Genomic DNA, 11,838 nt, shown 5'->3' on the forward strand with positions numbered 1-11,838 from the left:
CACCCCCCCCCCCTGTCCATAGGGTGTGTGACTGTGTAGGGAGTACTGACGGCCCCCTGCCCTGCCCACAGGGTGTGTGCCGTCCCCCGGCGCCCAGGACACCACCCACCGGGTGCTGACGGCCCCCCTGTCTCAGGGTGTGAGGACTGAGGAGTACTGACGGCCCCCTGTCTCAGGGTGTGAGGACTGTGTGGGGAGTACTGACGGCCCCCTGCCCCACAGGGTGTGTGCCGTCTCCCGGGCGCCCAGTACACCACCCACCGGGTACTGACGGCCCCTGCCCTCAGGGTGTCTGCCGTCTCCCCGGTGACCAGTACACCACCCACCGTCGGCTGGACATCCGGCTGGTGCCGCACGACCAGTACCACTGCGCCGTGCTCTACTTCACCGGCAGCGACGAGTTCAACCGGTGAGCGGCCGCTGTAGGTCTGTCGGCAGTTCGAATGGTGAGCGGCGGCTGTAGGTCTGTCGGCAGTTCGACAGGTGAGCGGCGGCTGTAGGTCTGTCGGCAGTTCGACAGGTGAGCGGCGACTGTAGGTCTGACGGCAGCTCAAATGGTGAGCGGCGGCTGTAGGTCTGTCGACAGTTCGACAGGTGAGCGGCGGCTGTGGGTCTGTCGGCAGTTCGACAGGTGAGCGGCGGCTGTGGGTCTGTCGGCAGTTCGACAGGTGAGCGGCGGCTGTAGGTCTGTCGGCAGTTCGACAGGTGAGCGGCGGCTGTAGGTCTGACGGCAGCTCAAATGGTGAGCGGCGGCGGTGCGAGCGACTTTGGCGAGTGTCATTTGAGCGAGCGTCATTTGAGCGAACCATTTTCAGCGACTGGCAACTAAGCGAATATCAAATTTAGCGATTATCAAATATAGCGATTATCAATTTAAGCGAAAGCTATGTTTCAGCGACATCTTTTTCGTCGACTACAGTTTGAGCGACTGTCATTTCAGCGAAACACTTCATCGTACCGTAACGGTGTATTTTTTTTTGCGAGCGTACGTACAAAGAATGTTTCCGGAACTTTTCATGGTTATCCGGAACTGGATGGCGGATGTCACGTTCAAAGTTCAGACATTAAGCTCCAAATTTAATGCCACATTTCTAAAAAAAAAAATCCGGCGGTTCGATTTCACCCTCCCCCCGCCGTTTGCCAATAATGATGACCAAACGTTTGCTCAGATATTCATATTGCTTGTGCTGATTTTTGCGAAATTCCCCCGCTTGAATTTGAATCAGATCAGTTCGCCATGTTGTAAAATTTGTTCTTGCCCCAATCAACGTACGAATTTCCAGATATTTGGGTGAGGTCCCTGAAACATAGACTGGATCCCCCTGTGCCATCCATCGAGTTTATTATTGGTCCTTGGCATTCCTTCCATCGTCCTTTCTCTCACGTTCCACATTTCCAGATCAAGGTTGCAGAATGAGGCCAGATATTTTTGTGGTTTCCAAGCTTAAAAGCAAATTTTTAATTTGCCGCGCGCAGCTTGAAGCATGACACCAAGCGGGTACCTATTCCAAGGGCAAGAATTCCCGAAAAGTAGCAAATGATTGACTTCCGTCGCGTTCGGTTTCGCTGTAACTGTGTTCGCTTAATTGGTCCCCATTGACCTCCATATATTCGCTCAACCTGGTTTCGCTTATTCTGGTCCTCGCTTAAGCTGATCATCGCTGTCATTGAATTCGCCGGCTTGACAATCGCTGAAAAAGTCAATCGCTTAAATTGATAATCGCTGAAAAGGCTTCGCTCAAATGTCGTTCGCTGAAATGACGCTCGCTCAGGTGTCGCAGAACCGAGCGGCGGCTGTAGGTCTGTCGGCAGTTCGACAGGTGAGCGGCGGCTGTAGGTCTGACGGCAGCTCAAATGGTGAGCGGCGGCTGTAGGTCTGTCGGCAGTTCGACAGGTGAGCGGCGGCTGTAGGTCTGTCGGCAGTTCGACAGGTGAGCGGCGGCTGTAGGTCTGTCGGCAGTTCGACAGGTGAGCGGCAGCTGTAGGTCTGTCGGCAGTTCGACAGGTGAGCGGCGGCTGTAGGTCTGACGGCAGTTCGACAGGTGAGCGGTGGCTGTAGGTCTGTCGGCAGTTCGACAGGTGAGCGGTGGCTGTAGGTCTGTCGGCAGTTCGACAGGTGAGCGGCGGCTGTGGGTCTGTCGGCAGTTCGACATGTGAGCGGCCGCTGTAGGTCTGTCGGCAGTTCAAATGGTGAGCGGCGGCTGCAGGTCTGTCGGCAGTTCGACAGGTGAGCGGCGGCTGTAGGTCTGACGGCAGTTCAAATGGTGAGCGGCAGCTGTAGGTCTGTCGGCAGTTCGACAGGTGAGCGGCGGCTGTAGGTCTGACGGCAGTTGGACAGGTGAGCGGCCGCTGTGGGTCTGTGGGCAGTTCGACAGGTGAGCGGCCGCTGTAGGTCTGACGTCGTGTCCGACACGGCAGTATATGTGGGTGCGATATCACTGCACCAGGGTATGTCTATATACGACACGTACGATGGTGTTTGTGTTCTATCTACAGTACAGGGTGTCCCATAAGTTCGTTCTCACCTAAATTTTACGTTTTTAGGCTCTCTTGCTTAAAGACACGCTGAAATTGGTTCGTTACTGAGCTTACGTGGTTGCCATGGCTGGTAGAAATATGCTCCACAGTAACTAATTTCTGTAGACAAAATAGTTTTTGCTAGAGAGCCCGTTTCCTACACAGACGGCTAACGCCGCAACATAGAGGTCTCCAATACGGGTACGTCTCGGTATTTAGTCAGCACGTGACCATTCGCGACGATTGAGGGTGATTGAGGCCTACCAGTCTGTAGACAATGTCCATCGCTAACTGGACGCACAGTCAGCAAGTGACACCGATGATTTGTCGGGAGTCAATCATTGCAAGTTTATCCTCTTTTTTGTCAGCTCTCAGGAGTGAGCCATGTGGCCAAAACTGTGTGGCGCCAAAGTGGCCATCAAAAAGGTCAAAGGGTTAGAAAGTTGGTAAGCAGACTTTTCAGGATGGATTACCAGCTGTCTAAAATTGTTCTTACGGGGTACATAACTCAAGGTGACTTAAGCTTTGCTTACCGGAGGGCTCAAAACAGTCAAAAACGTCTTAAAATGGCCAAACATGAGTTTCGTTATGCCTGAGGCTAAAAAAACTAAAGGGCTGAGGACTAGGGTGTGTCATCAGTAACAGAACCAAATGCCGTAAAGAAATTCCTTGGCACTGAGACCTGCAAACACACGGCATAGCAACCGTTTTTGCAAAAAATTAAAATTCGTGCGGCGCCAGCCGTTCAAAGTTTTGGCGCCCGGCGTTGCAGTCTCCAATGCTGAGCGTCACCCAGCACTGCGAGTAACACCAAGTATTGCAGCAGGTGATAATGCAAAATAACTACCGCTGAAAATGATGCTTTTGAGCGCTTCTAAGGCTGATTGTTGCAAAAAGCATGTCATTAGAGTGTCCAATTACTGTTTTTTATTGTGCTCAATGAATTAAATCGAGCATTGCTACTGAAACTAAAGAAAAAAACTGCCCGATTTTGAGAAGCGGGCGGGGTGGAACTGGAGGCGGAGACGGGAAGTGACTCAGATTCGTCTTCTGAAAACACCGACTCCGTGGCATCCTCTGGGCGGTGCTTCTTCTTCTTCTTCTTCTTCTTCAGCATGTCATCTCGTGTGACCCGTCCCGTCTCCACCAGGAAGTCCCGGATGAGTCCAGCCTCGGTGGAAAGGATCTCCCTCAGCGTCGGCAAAGGGCCCCACGGGCGGGTCCGTGGCCCCTGGTAGGCGGGGTAGTCGACCAACAGGTGTTTGGCCGAGTCCGGTTCGTCGCAACGGACTTTCTCGTCAGACTCGGCCGGACCAAGTCGGAATCGGGTGTCTCCGGTGAGTGGGGAGCAGCTCACGCGGAGCTGTGCCACTGTGATCGACGCTCGGCGGTCCAGTTCTCTCTCCGTGGCCCAGAGCGCCACATCGTCCGCATTCGCAGATGTGTACCTCCAGTTCCCGAGCCGCAGTTATAGCCGGTCATACGAGCCTGCAGGGTTAGCGTCCGATGGCTGCGTTGGTCCTTCAGGAAGACAGCCTCCTGCTGAGTGACTCAGTGGGCGATGAGACTTGTGCACCTGCTCTGAGAGTTGCATTTGCATTTGGCGATATCCAGGAGTTGTTGAATTATGCAGTGGCGGCGCTTTGTTCCTTCCTGTGTCTCTGGTGTTTTGTTCAGAAGTCTGTAGGGCTGTCTGTGGGGCTTATAGCAGTCCCTTTTGATCACTTTCGTCGTGTGTTTTACATAGATCGCGAACAGGGATTCCTTCATTAGTTCAGAGTTGCCTTGTCCTTTTTTCGCCACGGCCCTAAATGCACTATTTGTTGGATTTCTTCTTTGATGAGCACTCAGCCACCTGACATAACTGAAGGCCTCTGCTTTAGTCAGCAGTCGCTGTTGGGACAAAAGTGCCGGCTGTCCTATCACGAAATGTTTTGTACGCGGCCGTGTCACTTTCGGCAGGGCCCTATGCTATCCGGATCATAATTCACGAGGCGAAAAAAACGTAGCTGATTAGGAAATGCCCATACGACAATTATAGCACGACACAGGGAACCAGCAAAGCGCCGCCACTGCATAATTCAACAACTCCTGGATATCGCCAAATGCAAATGCAACTCTCAGAGCAGGTGCAAAAGTCTTATCGCCCACAGTCACTCAGGAGGAGGCTGTCTTCCTGAAGGACCAGCGCAGCCATCGGACGCTAACCCTGCAGGCTCGTATGACCGGCTATAACTGCGGCTCGGGAACTGGAGGTACACATCTGCGAATGCGGACGATGTGGCGCTCTGGGCCACGGAGAGAGAACTGGACCGCCGAGCGTCGATCACAGTGGCACAGCTCCGCGTGAGCTGCTCCCCACTCACCGGAGACACCCGATTCCGACTTGGTCCGGCCGAGTCTGACGAGAAAGTCCGTTGCGACGAACCGGACTCGGCCAAACACCTGTTGGTCGACTACCCCGCCTACCAGGGGCCACGGACCCGCCCGTGGGGCCCTTTGCCGACGCTGAGGGAGATCCTTTCCACCGAGGCTGGACTCATCCGGGACTTCCTGGTGGAGACGGGCCAGGTCACACGAGATGACATGCTGAAGAAGAAGAAGAAGAAGAAGAAGAAGAAGAAGAAGAAGAAGCACCGCCCAGAGGATGCCACGGAGTCGGTGTTTTCAGAAGATGAATCTGAGTCACTTGCCGTCTCCGCCTCCACCCCGCCCGCTTCTCAAAATCGGGCAGCTTCTTCGTTAGTTTCAGAAGCCATGCTCGATTTAATTCATTGAGCACAATAAAAAGAATAATTGGACACTCTAAGGACATGCTTTTTTGCAATAATCAGCCTTAGAAGCGCTCAAAAGCATCATTCTCAGCGGTAGTTATTTTGCATTATTACCTCCTACAATACTTGGTGTTACTCGCAGTGCTGGATGACGCTCAGCATTGGAGACTGCAACGCCGGGCGCCAAAACTTTGAACGGCTGGCGCCGCACGAATTTTAATTTTGGTGGACTCGGATATGGATGAAAATTCATTATTGATCAATGTGCCAAGGGAAAACCTTACGGCGTTTGATTCTGCGAGAATCACCCCCTCGATGACACACCCTACTGAGGACATCAACCAGGTCATCTGGACTAACTAGTCCACGTTCGAGATGAAACACCCGTCCAAACCCGAAAACAACCCCATAAGGGCGAAGGAGGAGGCCTCCGTTTCGTCCCGTTATGTTCCTATGCGAAAGGCCAAGATCACGGTATTGTGGGGTTATAGGCGTCCAGCAGACGCTGACCAGGTTGCGATTGGTGTCCCAGAAACAGCTTTGGGAAGCATAATGCTTTTCCAAGAAAATCTAGGAGGAGTTTCAGCCCTCAAGCTGAACTCGAACCGCGAGTATGAACACATTTATAGAGGAGAAAATGGCATCCGAGAGGTCGTAGGCCCATCTTCAGGCAAGACAGTGCATCAGTGCACAGGCCAAGCAAAGCTTAAAAGCGGTGGAAGGAGACTGTGACAGGCGTTTGTGGCAAGACCACATGCCAGGCACCTCATCGGATCAAAATTTCATAAAAAGTTGTTGGTTATGCTGAAATTTAGGCTCGTCGAAGCGTAGCGCTGTTCCAGCCTGGAGGAGCTCACGGCGCATGTCAAGTCAGTCTGGGTTAACTTTAAGCCTGCTATGCAGCCAAACATGCCGGTTGGCATGCCGCAGCATGTGTTCATGTGTTTGCCTATTAAATGGGGAGCACATTGAGGGGTCATGAATATATCAAAACGCAAAGTACTCTGTTTCACATGCAAATAAAATGTGAGAACGAACTTATGGGACACCCTGTACACCCTGGGACACCCTGAGCTAATCAGAAGCTGCCTGAGGGTCGTGATTGTCCGACCGTGCGTAAGTGGATCTGCCCATTTGTCCATGTTATTATTTGTTCCTGTTTATTCTTGCGTGTTCCTGTATCTACTAGTTGACTATTAAGTAATGGAAGTGCCTCTAGCAATTAAAAGTTTTTGCGCGTGCACACATTTTTCTGGTGTCATCACGTGCGCTGATCTTTTTTCTATCCAATAGTGAAGACCAGATGTCTTTAGCTACATTTTACTCTGAGCTATCGACGTTTTTCCAAGAGACCACCCAAACCTGCGGCGCACGACAAAAAAGGAGCCTAGCAATGGCCAAAATCGTGCGCCAGGGCGAGATCACCAGGGCTCAGTGGCCAAGTGTTATGGCTACACGAATAAAATAATGTAAGGTGCTATATTTTCATAAAAACAATACATATAACACAATAAATAACAGCACCACTACTCCACAAAATCGCCTCCTAGCATCACACACCGTTCCAGCCTCTTGACCCAGTCCTGGAACGCCGCCAGGAGGCCATCTTCGCTGATCTGCGCGAGCACGCGGCACACCGCCCGTCGCACCTGTTGCCCGGCGCACCTGATGCCGTCGCTCCATACACTTTTAAAGGGACCCTCCCACCTTCAAAAAAGTTAATGAATTGGCATGAAAGTGATGTCCCTTGGTTCAGAAAGAGCGAAAACGAATATCTACCAATTTTCACCGAAAAATATTCACTGGTTTTCAAGATATTAGGCTTTTACTTTTGTTTACTTTTTGGGATCTCCCCTGTTACTAGCGACTTATTTGGAAGCAATAAATTGGCAGCCTTAAAGTGCGGCAGACGTTGCGCGCAAAGCAGCGTATACCACCACGTGTTAACGATGGTTTTAGTCTAAGATTTAAAAATCGTTAGATCTCAGCTGACGTCACAAATTCTAAGGGGGCATTCCAATGCATTAGCCCCTTAGAATCCGAAAACTGCAAGTTTGAAATTCCATATCTTCGAATTAAAGCATTTTTCGATGTTGTAAGTGCCCAAACCGGTATTTGCAGGCCATGGCCACCAATTTGGCTATCTCAACTCAAAACTAATGTTAAGGTGGGAGTGTCCCTTTAAAAGAAATTTCCTGATCTCAGCAGGCATTTTCCCTACCACAAACTGAGATTTAATGACCTCGCGCTGGCGCGCGATTTTGGCCATTGCCAGGCTCCTTTTTTGTCGTGCGCCGCAGGTTTGGGTGGTCTCTTGGGAAAACGTCGATAGCTCAGAGCAAATTGTAGCTTAAGACACCTGGTCCTCACCATTGGATAGACAAAACATCGGCGCACGTGATGGCACCAAAATAATGTGTGCACGTGCAAAAACTTTTAATTGCTAAAGGCACTTCCATTACTTAATAGTCAACCCTAGTATATCTAACTGTATCTATATCTGGCATATATGTATCTATATCAGTGTAGCTGACTGTTTGTCTACTGGTCTTTGTATGTTGTCTGTGCGCTGTGCAGACAGTTGAACTGGTTCTAATCTGTTGTATGTGTACTGCTGTGCAGACAGATGTACTGGTTGTTGTTTGTGTGCTGTGCAGACAGGGGTACAGGCTGTAATCTGTGTTGTCTGTGTGCTGCTGTGCAGTCAGGTGTACCATACCGGTTCTAATCTGTTGTCTGTGTTCTGTGCAGACAGTTGAACTGGTTCTAATCTGTGTTATCTGTGTGCTGTGCAGACAGGTGTACGGGTTGTAATCTGTGTTGTCTGTGTGCTTCTGTGCAGACAGATGCGCGCTCACGCGCTGGAGCAGGGGTTCACCCTGAACGAGTACGGGCTGCGGCCGCTGGGCACCACGGGTGTAGCGGGCGAGCCGGTGCCCGTGAGCAGCGAGCGAGAGGTGTTTGAGTACCTGCAGTACCCGTACCGGCCGCCCGAGCAGCGTAACCTCTGAGTCCGAGTGCCGCCCGGCCGCTACCCCGCCCCGTCCAGCAGCGCAGTCTGCGGCGGCAGCGGAGTGCCGCCCGGTCCCGGCAGCGCGGTCTGCGGCGGCAGCGGAGTGCCTCCCGGCCGCTACCCCGTCCCGGCAGCGGAGTGCCGCCCCGTCCCGGCAGCGGAGTGCCGCCCCGTCCCGGCAGCGCGGACCAGTCCCGGCAGCGCGGTAGCGCGGTAAGATAGCGCACACGAATCTCACCGAATGTGTGACTTGTCTCGCTGTTTTCTTTGTTATTGCTGCGAAGGTGCTAATGATATTGCTCGCTCACTTCACGATGTTTTTATTAGCGATAACTCCAACCAACCGATCTGCAGTAGGTAGGCTGCGTTATTGGGTATAGAAGACAGCACGATTGCCATCTGCAGCTCGGGGGACGGCCTGCTTCTTGTTTTCCCCGGCAGATGGCAGTCACAGTATGCTGGCCCGTAACAGCGGGACGATATTAGTCATATAATGCCCGCTTGGTGGTCAGCATACGATCACCACACCGCCTTTGACATGTGTTTATAATACGAACAGTGATGAGTGATGGAAGTTAAATACAATGTTATGTTGTCTGTATAAAGAAAATGCGTGTTCAGTGCCTACCTGTCACCGTTCCACACCTTGCCTCTGGTGCAGGGAGACTGGCCCTCTGGGCAGATGGAGAGCAGACCCAGCACCTGTCCGCTTGTATGTCCATTAGGCTCCAGTCAGTGTACACTATTTTGTGACGTGCATAAAGCAGTGACCCACCTATCTCATTTTCATCAGTTGCGGTGGCTATCGCGTGAATAATTTGTTTACGTATATTTTGCTCAATAAAATATGCAAGCTTATCGGAGTTTTGGCCTCACTATAACAGCTATGACGTACCGAAGGTCAGTCAGTGTTCATCTCACTCTGACAGAACTAGAAGACGCTTTGCACAGCAGAGCTGCAGGCCGACAGGCATGTAGTCGCCCTGACAATGTCATCATACTGCTGACAATGTTATTAAGCCGCTGACAATGTCGTTTAGCGTGACACCGGCCGTAAATGGGCTGTACTCTGAAGACTAGTTTGTATGCATGGAGTCTGTCCCGCCCACCGGCGCCGGGCACATATTGTGCGGGAGACGCCCAAACACCCGCACACACACACGCACACGCAGTCGATTTGGAGCACGTTAGGTTGGGGCCGTCGGACAGTCGGTCTTCCGGTCACCGTTCACCGCGTCTCACCTGAACAGGGTGGATCGCCACACCCAGATGCTTAGTCCACAGTCCACAGTCCACACACAGTCCACAGTCCTCAGTTCACACTCACAGTTCACGGTTCACAACACAGTCCACAGTCCACACTCACGGTCAAACACAGTCCACAGACTCCATAAACCACAGTGCACACTGCACAGTCCTCAGTCTGGTTCACAGTTCATAGTCCAGTCGAACGTACGCAGTCCACAGTTAAAATCCAGTTTGAACTCCACAGTCCACAGCCCATAGAGTTCAGTCCGCACAGCCTAACAGTCCACAGTTTGCAGTCCATAGTTCGGTCCTCAGTCCATAGTTCAGTCCACAGTTTACAGTGCGGTCTCTAGTCCACAGTCCATATCCTCCCGAGTCGGCCCCTCCCCTCCTGCCCCTCCCCTCCCTCCCTGCTGCTCTCCGTCGCTCCCGTCACCGCCGCGTCTCCTCAGTGGACCGTCGGCAGCGGCGGGCGTCGGTGGCGGCGAGGAGATTCCTGCGGCGCACCGCAGGGTGAGCGCGCGGCGGGCGGGCGGCCGGGACAGCGCGCGGGTAGCTGAGACGCGACGCGCAGGTGACGGCTCAGTGGCACTGCTGGTGACGGCTCAGTGGCACTGCTGGTGACGGCTCAGTGGCACTGCTGGTGACGGCTCAGTGGCACTGCTGGTGACTGGGTCAGTGCCCAGTGGCACTGCTGGTGACTGGGGCCTGTGAGACACCGGCGACTGTTGATACCCGTCCCGCCCAGTGGTAGCCCGGTAGCTGGTCCCGCAGTGTTTCAGTCTCAGCCGAGGCTGACTGGACGGTAGCTGGTCCCGCAGTATCTCAATCCCGACCAGGGCTGACTGGACTGGCGTCACCCCGCGCCGGCCCCGCGCCGGCCCCTGTCCCCGGCACTGTGTGTGTGATCTCCTCCGGTAGCGTGTGGCCGGCCGGACGCAGCAGACCGGTCGCCAGAGCGCCGCCGCCTGTCCGTCTCTGGGTCAGCGGGGACGGCTGAGGACAGCGGGGACGGCTGAGGGGAGCCGGCTGAGGGCAGCGCCAGTGACCTCGGCAGCGGCTCGCTGTCAGCGCGATGGGCGCCGCTCAGGCCAAGGCGCGCCTGTACGCGGTGTCGGCCGGCCGGCCGGGCCGCCCCGGCTCGCTGAGGGCCCGCTCAGAGGCTGGCGGCGAGCCGCCGGAGCCGACCGAGGGGCCGCGGCTCACCGAGCGCGACAAACACTACCTGAAGGAGACCTGGCGGACCCTGGAGTCGGACCCCACCACTGTGGGCATCATCACCTTCTCACAGTGAGTACCGGGACAGGGCCACCTTCTCACAGTGAGTGCTGGGACAGGGCCACCTTCTCACAGTGAGTACCGGGACAGGGCCACCTTCTCACAGTGAGTACCGGGACAGGGCCACCTTCTCACAGTGAGTACCGGGACAGGGCCACCTTCTCACAGTGAGTACCGGAACAGCGGTGAGTACCGGGACATGTATGAGTACTGAGACAGCACCACAGATCTGGACAGTCAGGTCGGTCTGACATTTCACCAGCCACTATGTTACGGCAGATGGTGATTTCTCGGACCACGGCAGGATTCAACGCCCAATCGGGCAAAAACCGCCACTGCTCGTGTCGCGTTATAGCCGTATTAGATAAGCGTTATAGCATTCACAGCAATCACCATCTGTCGTAACATAGTGGCTGGTGAAACGTCAGACCGACCTTCACCATGATTGTCCAGCTCCAGGTCTGCACAGACAGACTATACGGACTCGGGGCACTCCACGCCCGGACAGACTGCGGACTCGGGGCACTGTCCGACCCGTGTCCCTGTCGGCCCGCAGCTCCTCGGGAAGTAGTCGGAAGCAGCGCTCTCGGTATATGTATTCCACAGTCCCTAACGAGATCACTGACAGTGGATAGGGTGGGGATGTCTGCCGAGTTGGGTCGGGCCGGAGCTGACGAGACATATGCACCAAACCCGCCAGCCGCCGGCGGACGCGCAGTCGCCGCACGGTGATTTACAGGGACCGCTGATTTACACGCAGCATATCTGTCACAGGACGGATGCTGTATCACCGCTATCAGTTGTGTGTCAGTCAGTTGTGCAGAGAAAATGCTCGCGCAGAGGAAACAACGTACCGTAAACCGGGGTGAGTTGATATGGGGTGGTGAGTTGATATAAATTGCTCGAAAAATGTTAAAATGTGTGCTGCTCATCCATTTGTAAACCAATTTTCAGTTTTATTTTTCTGTGAAGTGAAGCAACCAATAAGTGATGCATATAGCTGAGAAA

General features: G+C 53.7%; 1 long non-coding RNA gene across 1 annotated transcript; it reads left to right on the top strand.

The window, feature by feature from the left end:
* Positions 1 to 29: 29 nt before the first annotated feature.
* Positions 30 to 8,631, top strand: LOC122377180. Its single transcript, XR_006255811.1, has 2 exons — positions 30 to 409; positions 8,134 to 8,631. It is a non-coding gene; the product is annotated as an uncharacterized LOC122377180 (long non-coding RNA).
* Positions 8,632 to 11,838: the final 3,207 nt, after the last annotated feature.

Source organism: Amphibalanus amphitrite, unplaced genomic scaffold (assembly GCF_019059575.1).
Source record: "Amphibalanus amphitrite isolate SeventyFive unplaced genomic scaffold, NRLGWU_Aamphi_draft 002602F_arrow, whole genome shotgun sequence".
NCBI classification, from domain to species: Eukaryota; Metazoa; Arthropoda; class Thecostraca; order Balanomorpha; family Balanidae; genus Amphibalanus; species Amphibalanus amphitrite.